The sequence below is a fragment of the Anomaloglossus baeobatrachus genome, chromosome 10, assembly GCF_048569485.1.
Source record: "Anomaloglossus baeobatrachus isolate aAnoBae1 chromosome 10, aAnoBae1.hap1, whole genome shotgun sequence".
Lineage (NCBI taxonomy): Eukaryota > Metazoa > Chordata > Amphibia > Anura > Aromobatidae > Anomaloglossus > Anomaloglossus baeobatrachus.
The window spans coordinates 43,506,339-43,523,326 of NC_134362.1; positions in this window are offsets into that span (position 1 = coordinate 43,506,339).

The following is a 16,988-nucleotide window of genomic DNA, read 5'->3' on the forward strand; positions in this document are numbered from 1 at the left end:
CGGTTTTTACTCCAACTTGTTTGTGGTGCCAAAAAAGGACGGATCTTTCCGTCCTGTTCTGGACCTAAAACTACTCAACAAACACGTAAAAACCAGGCGGTTCCGGATGGAATCCCTCCGCTCCGTCATCGCCTCAATGTCCCAAGGAGATTTCCTAGCATCAATCGACATCAAAGATGCTTATCTCCACGTACCGATTGCACCAGAGCATCAGCGCTTCCTGCGTTTCGCCATAGGAGACGAACACCTTCAGTTCGTGGCACTGCCTTTCGGCCTGGCGACAGCCCCACGGGTCTTCACCAAGGTCATGGCAACAGTGGTAGCAGTCCTACACTCTCAGGGACACTCGGTGATCCCTTACTTAGACGATCTGCTTGTCAAGGCACCCTCTCGAGTGGCATGCCAACACAGCCTGGACATTGCTCTGGAGACACTCCAGAGATTCGGGTGGATCATCAATTTCCCAAAGTCAAATCTGACACTGGCCCAATCGCTGACATATCTCGGCATGGAGTTTCATACTCTCTCAGCGATAGTGAAGCTTCCGCTGGACAAACAGCGTTCACTACAGACAGGGGTGCAATCTCTCCTTCAAGGCCAGTCACACTCCTTGAGGCGCCTCATGCACTTCCTAGGGAAGATGGTGGCAGCAATGGAGGCAGTTCCTTTCTTCAGCGCTCTATTGGGAGACCCAGACAATTGGGTGTATAGCTACTGCCTCCGGAGGTCACACAAAGTATTACACTAAAAAGTGTAAGGCCCCTCCCCTTCTGGCTATACACCCCCCGTGGGATCACGGGCTTACTCAGTTTTAGCTTTGTGTGCGAAGGAGGTCATACATCCACGCATAGCTCCACATTGTATAGTCAGCAGTAGCTGCTGACTATCTCGGATGGAAGAAAAGAGGACACATATAGTGTCCCCAGCATGCTCCCTTCTCACCAGATGGTGTTGCAAGGTTGAGGTACCTATTGCTGGTACAGAGGCCGGAGCCCCACATGCTGTTTTCCTTCCACATCCCCTTGGAGGGCCCTGTGGAAGTGGGATCTGTCGGCCTCCAAGCCCTGAGGCCGGGCTCCATCCACAGACCCAGAAGAACCTGATGGATGTGGAGCACGAGTACTATCAGGGACAAGGCCCTGCATCGGTCAGGTACTCGGTGTCTCCGGCAAGCACAGCACGCTCCGGGCTTGCTGGGCGTTATAGTGCGCCGGGGACATTAGTGATGGGCTTATGTTGCTGCAGCCATGGCTGAGCGACGGGTCATGTTTAGGAACTTGCGCCGACCGCTCATACGGCGGCGGCGCTGATGTGACTTGTAGTGCGCCGGGGACTTGGCGCCGACCGCGCTTTTACGGCGGGGGCGCCTGTAACTTTAGTCCCCGGCTTCTGAGGCCTGGCACCGCTTCGTTCCCGCCCCCAGCCCTGCCAGTCAGAGGAGGGGCGGGACGCTGTACAGATCTCAGCGCAGGGAGCTGGAGTCTGCTTTGCATTCTCCAGCCCCCTCTCACTGAACACAGTGAGATGCCGGGTTCCCGCTCTTGGCTGGGGCTCGCCCACGGCCCGCCCCTCTGCACAGGACGTGGAAGAGAAGCCGGCAGCCATTATGGTTTCCACTCTGGGAGAACGGAACCAGGCACAGGTTTTTGAGCGACCTCATACTCGCGCTGGGCGGGCGATAGGCAGTACTGGTCCCACTAATACTGAAGTGGGCTTTTGAACTGTGTGCGGATATGCGATGCAGCACTGTACTGTCGCTATTCTGGGCATACTCTCCTAGATGGCTAGACAAGTGTTCAATGATTAGTCTGCAGTGTTTGTTGGCAGATTTGGCAACAGCAAAGTGCCAAGGCACAAGCTTTCATTGCCGCTTCGTTTGCAGGTGCTGCAATTGGGTTTATTGTCATGCTATACATGCACTATATGTCGTTTTTCTTGGCTAATGCACCTAGTTAAACAGACAATAGCAGCAGTAAGGCAAGGCTGCCAAGGCACAGGCTCTCAATGCTGCTTGATTTGCTTGTACTGCAGTGTTTTTCTGTCATGCTTGTCTGCTATACATTTCCTGTATGTCGCTATCCTTGCCTCATGCTCCTAGTTAACTAGACAACAGCAGCAGTAGAGCAGTGGTGCCAAGGCACCAGCTTGCAAGGCTGCTGCATTTGCATGTGCTGGCAGTGTTTACTGTCATGTTTGTATGCGATACATTCACTGTATGTCGCTATCCTTGTCTCATACTCCTAGATATATAGACAATAGCAGCAGAAGGCCTAATGTGCTAAGCCACAAGTTTCAATGCTGCGTGTACTACATGTGCTGAAGTGTTTACTTGTACTTCAGGCTTGTATGCTATACATTCACTGTATGTCGCTATCCTTGTCTCATACTCCTAGATATATAGACAATAGCAGCAGAAGAGCTAATGTGCCAAGCCACAAGTTTTCAATGCTGCGGGTACTACAGGTGCTGAAGTGTTTACTTGTACTTCGTGCTTGAATGCTATACATTCACTGTATGTCGCTATCCTTGTCTCAAGCTCCTGGATAAATAGACAACAGCAGCAGAAGAGCTAATGTGCCAAGCCACAAGTTTTCAATGCTGCGTGTACTACATGAGCTGAAGTGTTTATTTGTACTTCATGCTTGTATGATTATTTACTGTACGGTCGCTATCCTAGGCTATGCACTTAGATAGCTAGACAACAACAGCAGAAAAAGAAAAGGCCAATGAGGACTTTATATGTTGCTTGTACTGCATGTAATACGAGTCTAGGACCCCAGTGCGGGCAATTGCTTGACCGGGGTTTTCGGCTATATGTGGTTAAAAGAACCACCTGTGCTTCCTGTCCAGAGACAGGGACGAAATTGCAGTTTCTTTCCGCTGTTATATTGGCTGTGACTATGGCTGACATCTTACAGTCTGGCAGCCCACGCAGACCTTGGGCAATATAGTTGCAATGCCCCTGGCCACCATGATTTGAGGAGCAGCTCAAGGCTCCAGGGTGGTTTTCACGCGTCCCAGGGGGCAGGCTCCGACACGGACGTCAGTTCAAGAGGGCCTAAGCAGGCTCGCTGGGAATAGTCCTCGACTCCATCAGTGAAAGAGTCAGCTTCACAGCAGGGGAGATCTCTTTTCTAATATCGCAAGCAATTGCGTACTCGTCTGGCCCTCTGATCCTAGAGATGCAGTCCAGAAACGCAACGCTTTTCACGATAAGCGTTCTCCGACCGTATTAATGAGACACTCTCCTCCCTGATTGGACAAGCGCTAGCCCAGGTCCAAATGTGGATCTCCCGATCTCCAGGCTTGCAGCTGGATCTATAGTTGTAGTGGTGGATGGGGCTTCACGTCAAAATGCCATTGACAGATAGATAGGTTCTGGCCGCAATCTGTCTATGAAGCTATCGGCAGGTCGGTTGCTCCGGCAGTCGCAGCCGTGAAGGCACTCCAAGCTATTTCAGATAGTGTTGCGCAGAGGGACGCTGTCACCGGTACATCTCGGTCTCAGCAGCGTCTGTAATCTCGCAATCGCCGCATGGCGAACCATGCTGTTAAGGCTGTCCGAGACTCTACGAGCCGGACGGCGGTGGCATCGGCCATCTCCGTATTTTTTACGCAGAGCCTAGTGGTTAACAGATTGGATCAGATGCTTCTTCCAACAAAGTGCTTAACCAGGTTGCCTTTATCTAGTGATAGTCTGTTGGTAAGGGTTGAATGAATTCATTCAACTGTCCAAAACGACTCAAAAGGCCCAGAAGGGCATAGATTCCTAGCAGGCTCAAGTACGCCCGGGGAAGGCAGCCGGAGGAATCGCTACCAAAGCGTTTTTTTCTCATAATTTTCAGCCTTCTCACTCCGCAACCGCGGGGAGCAGACTCCCCCGCTTTAGCGACATTTACCTACCACAGGTCAAAGGCCGGTGAGAGAGAGTCAGTTTGTCTCAAACTACCTCTCCGACCGAGACGAGGCTCTTCTGCAGGCAGGACGAGTGGTAATCCCCGTTCCTCTTCAGGAACCAGTTACGCCTTTTGCTTCGACCTGGTCGTGGTGCCAAGATAGGACGGCTCCTTCCGTCCCGTTCTGGAATTTAAACTGCTTAACAAGCACGTGACAACCAGGCGGTTCCGGAGGGAATCACTCCGCTCCGTCATTGCCTCACTGTCTCAAAGAGTTTTTCCTAACATCCATAGACATTAGGATGCTTATCTCCACGTGCCGATTGCTCCAAGGCACCGGCGTTGGCTACGGGCATATTTCGTTTTGTAGCCCTACCCTTCGGCTGGCGACAGCCCCACGGGTTTTTCACCAAGTTCATGGCAGCAGAGGGAGCAGTCCCGCGCTCTTACGGTCACTCTGTGATCCCTTTCTTGGACAATCTACTTGTCAAGGCACTCTCTTTTAGAAGCATGCCAACACAACCTGAACATGGCGCTGGACCCTTCCCAGAGTTTCGGGGAGGTCTTTGACTTCTTCTAAGTTGAACCCAATCGCTGGCATATCTTGGCATAGAGTTTTCACACTCTCTCAGTGATAGTGAATTCCGCTGGACAAACAGCGTTCACTACAGACGAGGGTGCAGTCTCTCCTTCAAGGAGGCGCCTCATCCAGAGGCGAGCCTTTTCACGCAGTTTCATCTGCGTCCGCATCATTAGAAGATTCTTCGCTAAGGGGAAGGAAGTCGATGTTCCTACACAGTAACGTCCCCCTTTCACAGACGGTCAAAGACCGTCTTCAGAGGAGTCCACTCTTCAACTCAGTGGTCTAGAGCTCTGGGCAGTGTATCTTGCACTGCAAGCTTTCCTGCAGTGGCTGGAATGCAATCAGAACCGAATTCAGTCGGACTATCCACAGCGGTGGCGTACACATTCCGGACGTACAACACTAGGAAGCAAGTCTTCCTCAGTCGCGAGGACGTGGACGCAGGGGAATGGGACCTGCTCCCGGTTGGCTTCAAGAAATCGGTAGCCGCGGGATGAGGACGGACGTCGACATCATGGCGTATCGGCAACTACAAGGTCTCGATTTTCATGGCGGGAGCTCTGGCGACAGGCGCCTTGGCTCAAGATTGGTCGCAGTTCCAGCTTCCGATTGCTGCCGCACTATTCTCGTCGTCCCAGACTGGCCGAGGAGGTTGTGGTACCGAGATCTGTGGCATCTCACCGTCAGTCGACTGTGAGCATTACGTCAGGGTCACAATGAGACGGGCTCGCCAGCCGCGGTTTGCCAAGATATTCCACAACTCGTGGAAGATATTCTTATCTTGGTGTTTTGCTCAGGGAGTGTATCCCTGGCCATCGGCTTTGCCTACTTTGCCTGCCCTCCTGCACTCTGGTCGGGAAAACGGTTGGTCGCTCGGCTCCCTTTAAGGGCAAGTCTCGGCACTATCCGTGTTGTTTCAGAAGCGTCTAGCACGTCTTCCTAAGGTGCGCACGTTGCTACAGGGAGTGTCATATTGTGCCCCCGTACGAGCGGCCGTTAGATCCATGGGATCTGAACGAGGTACTCGTTGCTCTCCAGGAGCCGCCTTTCGAGCCTCTGATGGGAGTTTCCCCTTTCTCGCCTGTCACAGAAAGTGGCTTTTCTAGGGCGATCACGTTTCTTCGGCGAGTGTATGAGCTGGCAGCTCTGTCATATCAGGCTCCCTTCCTGGTGTTTCACCAGGACTAGGTAGTGTTGCGCTCCATTCAGGAGTTTCTCCCTAAGGTAGTATCCGCGTTTCAGCTTAATCAGGATATATCATTACCTTCATTTTGTCCTCATCCGACTCACCGGTTTGAAACGGGTTTACATTTGTTAGATCTGGTCAGAGGACTCAGAATCTACTTTTCCCGCACGGCGCCTATGCGCCGATCTGATGCACTGTTTGTCCTTGTCGCTGGTACGCGCAAGGGATTGCAGGCTTCTAAAGCCAACATGGCTCGATGGCTCAAAGAACCAATTCTTGAAGCCTACCGTTCTGCTGAGCTTCCGGTTCCATCAGGGCTGAAGGCCCATTCAACCAGAGCCGTGGGTGTGTCCTGGGCATTACGCCACCAGGCTACGGCTCAACAGGTGTGCCAGGCAGCTACCTGGTCGAGTCTGCACATTTTCACCAAACATTATCAGGTGCATACCTATGCTTCGGCGGATGCCGGCCTAGGTAGAAGAGTACTGCAGGCGGCAGTGGCCTCCCCGTAGGGGAGCGCTGTCTTGCAGCCCTATCAAGAGGTATTTATTTACCCACCCAGGGACAGCTTTTGAACGTCCCAATTGTCTGGGTCTCCCAATAGAGCGCTGAAGAAGAAGGGAATTTTGTACTTACCGTAAATTCCTTTTCTTCTAGCTCTTATTGGGAGACCCAGCACCCGCCCTGTTGTCCTTCGGGATTCTTGGTTTGTTGCGGGTACACATGTTATTCATGTTGAACGGTTTGCAGTTCTCCGATGTTATTCGGAGTGAATTTGTTTAAACCAGTTATTGGCTTTCCTCCTTCTTGCTTTGGCACTAAAACTGAGTAAGCCCGTGATCCCACGGGGGGTGTATAGCCAGAAGGGGAGGGGCCTTACACTTTTTAGTGTAATACTTTGTGTGACCTCCGGAGGCAGTAGCTATACACCCAATTGTCTGGGTCTCCCAATAAGAGCTAGAAGAAAAGGAATTTACGGTAAGTACAAAATTCCCTTCTTTGCGCAGTTTCACCTGCGTCCACTTCAATGGGACATTCTCCGCAAATGGGACAGGAAGTCGACGTCCCTCGACAGGAACGTCTCCCTTTCTCAGGCAGCCAAAGCATCTCTTCGGTGGTGGCTTCTTCCCACTTCATTGTCGAAGGGGAAATCCTTCCTACCCCCATCCTGGGCGGTGGTCACGACGGACGCGAGTCTGTCAGGGTGGGGAGCGGTCTTTCTCCACCACAGGGCTCAGGGTACCTGGACTCAGCCAGAGTCCTCCCTTCAGATCAATGTTCTGGAGATAAGGGCAGTGTATCTTGCCCTAAAGGCGTTCCAGCCGTGGCTGGAAGGCAAGCAGATCCGAATTCAGTCGGACAACTCCACCGCGGTGGCATACATCAACCACCAAGGCGGAACACGCAGTCGGCAAGCCTTCCAGGAAGTCTGGCGGATTCTGCTGTGGGTGGAAGCCACAGCCTCCACCATATCTGCAGTTCACATCCCGGGCGTAGAAAACTGGGAAGCAGACTTTCTCAGTCGCCAGGGCATGGATGCAGGGGAATGGTCCCTTCACCCGGACGTGTTTCAAGAGATCTGTTGCCGCTGGGGGATGCCGGACTTCGACCTAATGGCGTCCCGGCACAACAACAAGGTCCCGGCATTCATGGCACGGTCTCAAGATCACAGAGCTCTGGCGGCAGATGCATTAGTTCAGGATTGGTCGCAGTTTCAACTGCCTTATGTGTTTCCTCCTCTGGCACTGTTGCCCAGAGTGTTACGCAAGATCAGGTCCGACTGCCGCCGCGCCATCCTCGTCGCTCCAGACTGGCCGAGGAGGTTGTGGTACCCGGATCTGTGGCATCTCACGGTGGGCCAACCGTGGGCACTACCAGACCGACCAGACTTGCTGTCTCAAGGGCCGTTTTTCCATCTGAATTCTGCGGCCCTCAACCTGACTGTGTGGCCATTGAGTCCTGGATCCTAGCGTCTTCAGGGTTATCTCAAGAGGTCATTGCCACTGAGACAGGCCAGGAAACCAACGTCCGCCAAGATCTACCACAGGACGTGGAGGATATTCTTATCCTGGTGCTCTGATCAGGGTTTTACTCCCTGGCCATTTGCCTTGCCCACTTTTCTTTCCTTCCTTCAATCCGGATTGGAAAAGGGTTTGTCACTCGGCTCCCTTAAGGGACAAGTCTCAGCGCTCTCTGTGTTTTTTTTCAGAAGCGCCTAGCCAGACTTCCACAGGTACGCACGTTCCTGCAGGGGGTTTGTCACATAGTCCCTCCTTACAAGCGTCCGTTAGAACCCTGGGATCTGAACAGGGTGCTGATGGCTCTTCAGAAACCACCTTTCGAGCCAATGAAGGATATTTCTCTTTCACGCCTTTCGCAGAAAGTGGTCTTCCTAGTAGCAGTCACATCGCTTCGGAGAGTGTCTGAGCTAGCAGCGCTGTCATGCAAGGCTCCTTTCCTGGTGTTTCACCAGGACAAGGTTATGCGTCCGGTTCCGGAATTTCTCCCTAAGGTGGTATCCCCCTTTCATCTCAATCAGGATATCTCCTTACCTTCTTTTTGTCCTCATCCAGTTCACCAATGTGAAAAGGATTTGCACTTGTTAGATCTGGTGAGAGCACTCAGACTCTACATTTCTCGTACGGCGCCTCTGCGCCGCTCGGATGCACTCTTTGTCCTTGTCGCTGGCCAGCGTAAAGGGTCACAGGCTTCCAAATCAACCCTGGCTCGGTGGATCAAGGAACCAATTCTCGAAGCCTACCGTTCTTCTGGGCTTCCGGTTCCCTCAGGGCTGAAGGCCCATTCTACCAGAGCCGTGGGTGCGTCCTGGGCTTTGCGGCACCAGGCTACGGCTCAGCAGGTGTGTCAGGTGGCTACCTGGTCGAGCCTGCACACTTTCACGAAACACTATCAGGTGCATACCTATGCTTCGGCAGATGCCAGCCTAGGTAGGCGAGTCCTTCAGGCGGCGGTTGCCCACCTGTAGGAAGGGGCCGTTTTACGGCTCTATTACGAGGTATTATTTTACCCACCCAGGGACTGCTTTTGGACGTCCCAATTGTCTGGGTCTCCCAATGGAGCGACAAAGAAGAAGGGAATTTTGTTTACTTACCGTAAATTCCTTTTCTTCTAGCTCCAATTGGGAGACCCAGCACCCGCCCCTGTTCCCTTCGGGCTGTTGTTCTTTGTGTACACATGTTGTTCATGTTGAATGGTTTTCAGTTTTCCGAACTTCCTTCGGATTGATTTTACTTTAGACCAATTTATAAGTTTCCTCCTTCCTGCTTTTGCACCAAAACTGAGGAGCCTGTGATGCACGGGGGGGTGTATAGGCAGAAGGGGAGGGGCTTTACACTTTTAAGTGTAATACTTTGTGTGGCCTCCGGAGGCAGACGCTATACACCCAATTGTCTGGGTCTCCCAATTGGAGCTAGAAGAAAAGGAATTTACGGTAAGTAAACAAAATTCCCTTCTTTCCTGCCACAATACCTACAGTAGCTCCTGGTCACTGGAGTTTTCTGCAGCAGGAACGCTGTCTGGCATGTCCCTAATGGGGCCAACATTTAATAAGGTCTGATTTATTAACCGTGAGCATTGTGTAGTGTATACCAAGTAATTTATCACCCATGACCATTGTATACAACAGGGTCTAAACAGTGAGGGTTTTAAGTCCGTGTAATGTGCAGCTCCATACATAAGCAGATAATGACACCATCCTCACCACTAAAACTGACTTTACAGGCACGCTATATATGGATTTTTTTTTTAACCATGGATATAATCAGCAACAAATGTGAAACTTGAAGGGTTTTATAATGGATTTTAAATCGGAACAGCTTGTGGCTTTGCTTTAAATCTATGCTAAAAAAACCTAGCTAAAGATGGGGGGGTTTTTTGGGAGGTTCTAACTATTTTGGAGAAGATCCTGCCCCAAAAACCCTTGTAATACTAATGGAATAAAATGTCATATTAATCTCAAACAAATTTAAACATTAATACCAAAGGGGTTTTTTTTCTTCAATGTAAGTGCCAGTTCTTGAGGGATTTGATCAAGAAAAAGCTCAATTGGACTAAAATATATATATATATATATATATATATATATATATATATTTATTTCTTTGTCGCTCCATTGGGAGACCCAGACAATTGGGTGTATAGCTTCTGCCTCCGGAGGCCACACAAAGTATTACACTTTAAAAGGTGTAACCCCTCCCCTCTGCCTATACACCCTCCCGTGGATCACGGGCTCCTCAGTTTTATGCTTTGTGTGGAAGGAGGCACACATCCACTCATGCATTCTCAACTTAGTTATGTCGGTTGGAAGAAAAGAGGGCCCCCACGGGGCCCCCGGCATGTTCCCTTCTCACCCCACTACGTCGGCGGTGTTGTTAAGGTTGAAGTACCCATTGCGGGTACAGAGGCTGGAGCCACATGCCGTCTCCTTCACCATCCCTTAAGCGGCTCTGGGAGAAGTGGGATCCTAAGCGGTCATCCATTTACTGGGACCGTGCTCCATCTGCAGCTCCTGTGGGAACCTGCCGGACCGGAGCCTCTTCAACCTCAGGGACCGGGCCCTGCAACTCAAAGGTACTCTGTGTCCCCATTGGGGACTGTGCAGGGAGCGCACCTTCTTCCCGGAAGCCGCGGCGGCTGCTGAATTCAGGAGGCCGGGGGACTTCCGTGTCGACCGTGCCTGCTTGTCGGGCGCGGTCTCAAATTTAGTCCCCGGCTTCATCGCGGCCTAGTCGCAAAAATCCCGGGCCTGCCTGTCAGGGGTAAGGGCGGGATTACTGACCTGACGTCGGATGTGAGGGCTGGAGCATCCTGCATGTTTCCTCCCCCCTCACTGATCACTGTGGGGACCCCAGATTCCCGCACTTTGCTGGCGCCGCCCACGGCTCCACTCCTCCCCTGAGAGCTCCGGCAGCCATTTTTTGGCATTCTGCCGGTGGAGGATTCTCAGTGAACAGCTCTGCAGCTCCGGGGGATCCAAGGCAGGGAATCTGGAGGACACACTCTGCTCGTTAGCAGTCGGTAAGCCACACCGGTCACCCGGTGCTGGTCCCCCCTAGGGTGCCGGATTAGATACGTATATATCTATTTGTTCGGTGGGCTGTATACCCCTTTCCCATATACCCTCAGTGATCACTCTCCTAGGAGACAACAGCATGTCGTCCACAAGGAGCAAAGCTGCTAAGGCACAGGGGTTTTTTTGCGGCCTGTACCTCTTGTGGGGCTATGTTACCTGCGGGTTCCACCTACCCTCACTGTGAGCAATGCTCGACCCCTGTTTCGCTTGCTCAGCCGGAGCCTCGGACACTGGTGGGGCCCTCGGCTCATGTAGACCCCCCTGCTCCCCCTGACCAGGCTGCAGGGACAGAGTTCGCCTCTTTTGCTGAGAAACTCTCTGAGTCACTTTCTCAATCCATTGCACCGTCTATGGACAAATGATCTTATCTCGTCCATCAACCAGGTGTTAGATCTCTCTCCCCCCGCCTCCTCCTGTAGAGGAGTCGGCTTCTCAGCAGGAGAAACACCAGTTTCGGTTCCCCAAACGTACGGGCAATAAGTTTTTTGATCACTCTAACTTCAGGGACGCTGTCCAGAAGCCCAGAGCGGTCCCGGACAAGCGATTTACTAAGCGCCTCACTGACACGCGTTACCCCTTCCCATCTGAAGTCGTTAAGGGTTGGGCTCACTGTCCCAAGGTGGATCCTCCAGTCTCAAGATTGGCGGCTAGATCCGTGGTGTCGGTTGCAGATTGCTCATCGCTAAAAGATGCCACTGACAGACAGATTGAGCTCCTGGTGAAGTCCATCTATGAGGCCACGGGCGCGTCTTTTGCCCCGGCCTTTGCAGCCGTGTGGGCACTCCAAGCTATCTCGGCTTGTCTGACTGAGATTAATGCTGTCACACGTAATTCTGCTCCGCAAGTTGCGTCTTTGACCTCTCAGGCGTCAGCCTTTTCATCCTACGCCATGAACGCCGTCCTGGACTCTGCTAGCCGTACAGCTGTAGCATCCGCTAACTCTGTGGCAGTCCGCAGGGCCATGTGGCTGCGCGAATGGAAGGCAGATTCGGCTTCCAAGAGGTTCTTAACCGGTTTGCCGTTTTCTGGCGACCGTTTGTTTGGCGAACGATTGGATGAGATTATTAAGGAATCCAAAGGAAAGGATTCCTCCTTACCCCAGGCCAAACCTAAGAGACCTCAACAGAGAAAGGTTCAATCGAGATTTCGGTCCTTTCGTCCCTCCGCCAAGTCCCAATCCTCTTCGTCCAACAGGCCGGAGAAAGGCCAGAGGAACTCCTATGCGTGGCGATCCAAGTCTCGCCCACAGAAGCCCGCAGGAGGCACTGCCTCCAAGACAGCTTCCTCATGACTCTCGGCCTCCCCTGACCGCATCCTCGGTCGGTGGCAGGCTCTCCTGGTGGCCACATGTTCAAGACCGATGGGTGAGAGACATTCTGTCTCATGGTCACAGGATAGAGTTCAGCTCTCGTCCTGCGGCTCGCTTCTTCAGAACCTCTCCGCCCCCCGCTCAGGCCGACGCACTTTTTCAGGCAGTAGCCGCTCTAAAGATGGAAGGAGTTGTGATCCCCGTTCCCCTTCAGGAACGTGGTCGCGGATTTTACTCCAACTTGTTCGTGGTGCCAAAAAAGGACGGGTCATTCCGTCCTGTTCTGGACCTCAAGCTGCTCAACAGACATGTGAGAACCAGACGGTTCCGGATGGAATCTCTCCGCTTGGTCATCGCCTCAATGTCACAAGGAGACTTCCTAGCATCGATCGACATAAAGGATGCTTATCTCCATGTACCGATCGCACCCGAGCATCAACATTTCTTGCGTTTCGCCATCGGGGACGAACACCTCCAGTTTGTGGCATTGCCTTTCGGCTTGGCGACAGCACCACGGGTTTTCACCAAAGTCATGGCATCCGTTGTGGCGGTCCTGCATTCTCAGGGCAACTCGGTGATTCCCTACTTGGACGATCTCCTAGTCAGGGCCCCGTCTCGGGAGGCGTGTCAACAAAGTCTATCTGTCGCTCTGGCGACTCTCCAGCGGTTCGGGTGGATCATCAACTTCCCGAAATCCAAGTTGACACCGACCCAATCACTGACGTACCTTGGGATGGAGTTTCATACCCAGCAAGCGTTAGTCAAGCTTCCGAGAGACACACAGCTTTCTCTGCAGGCAGGGGTGCAATCCCTTCTTCGGAGTCAGTCACACCCCTTAAGGCGCCTCATGCACTTCCTGGGGAAGATGGTGGCAGCTATAGAGGCAGTCCCGTTCGCGCAATTCCATCTTCGGCCACTCCAATGGGACATTCTCCGCAAATGGGCCAGGAGTTCGGCTTCCCTCGACAGGAACGTCTCTCTTTCCCTTGCAACCAAGACGTCACTTCAGTGGTGGCTCCTTCCCAACTCTCTGTCGCAGGGAAAATCCTTCCTACCCCCAACCTGGGCTGTGGTCACCACGGACGCGAGCCTGTCAGGGTGGGGAGCGGTTTTTCTCCACCACAGGGCTCAGGGAACCTGGACTCCGATAGAGTCATCCCTTCAGATCAATATTCTGGAGATAAGGGCAGTGTATCTAGCCCTATTGGCTTTTCATCGGTGTCTGGAGGGCAGGCAGATCCGTATCCAGTCGGACAACGCCACTGCCGTCGCATACATCAACCACCAAGACGGCACTCGCAGTCGTCAAGCCTTCCAGGAAGTCCGACGGATTCTGCAGTGGGTGGAAGCCACAGCTTCCACCATCTCCGCAGTTCACATCCCGGGCGTAGAAAACTGGGAAGCAGATTTTCTCAGTCGCCAGGGCATGGACGCGGGGGAATGGTCTCTGCACCCAGACGTGTTTCGAGAGATCTGTCGCCGCTGGGGAACGCCGGACGTCGATCTCATGGCGTCACGGCACAACAACAAAGTCCCGGCATTCATGGCACGGTCTCAGGATCACAGAGCTCTGGCGGCGGACGCGTTAGTTCAGGATTGGTCGCAGTTTCGACTGCCTTATGTGTTTCCTCCTCTGGCGATGCTGCCCAGAGTGTTACGCAAGATCAGGTCCGACTGCCGTCGCGCCATTCTCGTCGCTCCAGACTGGCCGAGGCGGTCGTGGTACCCGGATCTGTGGCATCTCACGGTGGGTCAACCGTGGGCGCTTCCAGACCGCCCAGACTTGCTGTCACAAGGCCCGTTTTTCCATCTGAATTCTGTGGCCCTCAACCTGACTGTGTGGCCATTGAGTCCTGGCTCCTAGCGTCTTCAGGGTTATCTCAGGATGTCATTGCCACCATGAGACAGGCCAGGAAGCCTACGTCCGCCAAGATCTATTATAGGTCTTTGGAAATCTTCCTATCCTGGTGCGCTAATAACGGTTTTACTCCATGGCCGTTTGCCTTACCCACTTTTCTTTCATTCCTTCAATCCGGAATGGACAAGGGTTTGTCACTTGGCTCTCTCAAGGGCCAAGTATCGGCGCTCTCCGTGTTTTTTCAAAAGCGCCTAGCCAGGCTTCCGCAGGTCCGCACGTTCCTGCAGGGAGTTTGCCACATAGTCCCACCTTACAAGCGTCCGCTGGAACCCTGGGATCTTAACAGGGTGCTAACGGCTCTTCAGAAACCACCTTTCGAGCCGCTGCGGGATGTCTCTCTATCACGTCTTTCGCAGAAGGTGGCCTTCCTAGTGGCAGTCACATCACTTCGGAGAGTGTCTGAGCTAGCAGCGCTGTCATGCAAAGCCCCCTTCCTGGTGTTTCACCAGGATAAGGTGGTTCTGCGTCCGGTCCCGGAATTTCTCCCTAAGGTGGTATCTCCTTTTCATCTCAATCAGGATATCTCCTTGCCTTCATTTTGCCCTAATCCAATTCACCAGTGTGAAAAGGATTTACACTCTTTGGATCTTGTGAGAGCACTCCGGCTGTACGTGTCTCGCACGGCGCCCCTGCGTCGTTCAGATGCGCTCTTTGTCCTTGTCGCTGGCCAGCGTAAGGGCTCGCAGGCTTCCAAGTCAACCTTGGCTCGGTGGATCAAGGAACCGATTCTCGAAGCCTACCGTTCTTCTGGGCTTCCGATTCCTGCAGGGCTGAAAGCCCATTCTACCAGAGCCGTGGGTGCATCCTGGGCATTGCGGCATCGGGCTACGGCTCAGCAGGTGTGTCAGGCAGCTACGTGGTCTAGTCTGCACACTTTCATGAAACACTATCAAGTGCATACCTATGCTTCGGCAGACGCCAGTCTAGGTAGGCGAGTCCTTCAGGCGGCGGTTGCCCACCTGTAAGACGGGGCCGTTTTTTCGGCTCTTTTTATCGAGGTATTCTTTTACCCACCCAGGGACTGCTCTTGGACGTCCCAATTGTCTGGGTCTCCCAATGGAGCGACAAAGAAGAAGGGAATTTTGTTTACTTACCGTAAATTCCTTTTCTTCTAGCTCCTATTGGGAGACCCAGCACCCGCCCCTGTACCCTTCGGGCTGGTTGTTCTTTTGTGTACACATGTTGTTCATGTTGAATTGTTCTTTTGGTTCATGGTTTGCAGTTCTCCGAACATCCTTCAGACTGCATTTACCTTAGACCAATTTATAAGTTTTCTCCTTCCTGCTTTTGCACCAAAACTGAGGAGCCCGTGATCCACGGGAGGGTGTATAGGCAGAGGGGAGGGGTTACACTTTTTTAAGTGTAATACTTTGTGTGGCCTCCGGAGGCAGAAGATATACACCCAATTGTCTGGGTCTCCCAATAGGAGCTAGAAGAAAAGGAATTTACGGTAAGTAAACAAAATTCCCTTCTTTTCAGCCCTCCCCATGTACTATCAACTCAACTGGAAAAATGAATGTAAAAACAGACAAATGGTCTCTCCAGGAAAAAAACTCTAGCGCCACCTATTGGAAGCAGCAATCCTAAAGGTCTAAAGTGGTTTTTAATGTGCCTTTTCATATGACTTAGGATTTATGCCAGATCAGAACCCCAATTTGCATAGTGTTTTGGGTGATTGCCACTCATCAGGGCAAAGTATGGGAACTGATCTGGCTTATGAGAAGCTACAGGGAAGAGAAACACTGTCTGCAAATTGGGGTTCTGATCTGGTATATCCTAAGTCATATGAAAAGGCTTGTTAAAAGGCCACTTTTGACTTTTAGGATTGCTACCTCCAATAGGTGGCGCTAGAGTCTCTCTTCTTCCTGGAGTGACAACTTGAATATTTCCCAGAGGGGCTTTGCAGCTATAAAACCCCTCACTGGAATCAAGACTGGTTTGTCAGGTCTCTTCAAGGAGAATAGTCTTCCCCGAAAAAACATAAACCCATAGTTTGTGTCTGGTGGTGTGGGGGGGGGGGGGTTTGGTCTTTATGGACTTTAAAGCAGATACACTTCAAAATCATAGCCAAAAAATTGCAACCTTACCCTGCCTCTTACCATACATCAAAATCTCATCTAAATTTTGTTCTTGTGCACATGACTAGTGATGAGGGGACTCTCAGATAACAGGGATTGGTGGGTCCCACCAGTTAAAAAAAACAGAATCTGGGTGTGATGTCAGTCTATGGGGACCAGAATCCAGCAAAATAAAAATGGTGGTAGAAGGGATTGGGGTATAGGAGCAAATGCATTTTACTTACTGAGGCTGTTGCGCAGCTGTAACTGCAGCCGCTCATTCACTTCTGAGGCTGCTCATTACCTTAATTGACTATGCATTGTGTTCCTTGCCCACCAGTCTCTGGTTGCAGTCAAATGTAGAAAAAAAATGGTTCTGCACTCAAGTTGAGGTGCTTGTGAAATGGGGTGTCCCAAAACTACAACATAGAAATTAACTGCACTCTAGAAATTCATGCATTAATAGGATTTATTGTGATAAATTATTAATTTTATATATATTTTTTTTTTATACAAAAGCAAATGGCAGTGCTACAGGGGTGACAGCTTGGCAGAGCTTTGAGGACTGTTATTGGTTGCAGTCAGAACATCCACCCCCCCCCCCTTCCCCTGAGTGGTGGTAGATGCTGTGTGTCTGTCATGGTATATAAATAAAAATTGGTGTAGGGTCTATTTCCCCTCATATTGTGATGCTCAGCACAGGTAAAGCCACAGCTGCAGCCCCCAGCCATGCACTTATCTTGGCTGTGTTTCAAAATAAGAGGAACCACTTTTTTTTTTAATAGAAATCTATAAAAAAAAAATGGTGTGCAGGATCCCCAAATTTTGATACCCAGTCATGATAAAGCCTGATAGCTGGGGACAACCATGCTTATTGTGCCCCCACACCTAAAATGGTAGCCTGCAGTCACTTGAAATTAGAGCTTCCATTTGATGCAACAATGCTG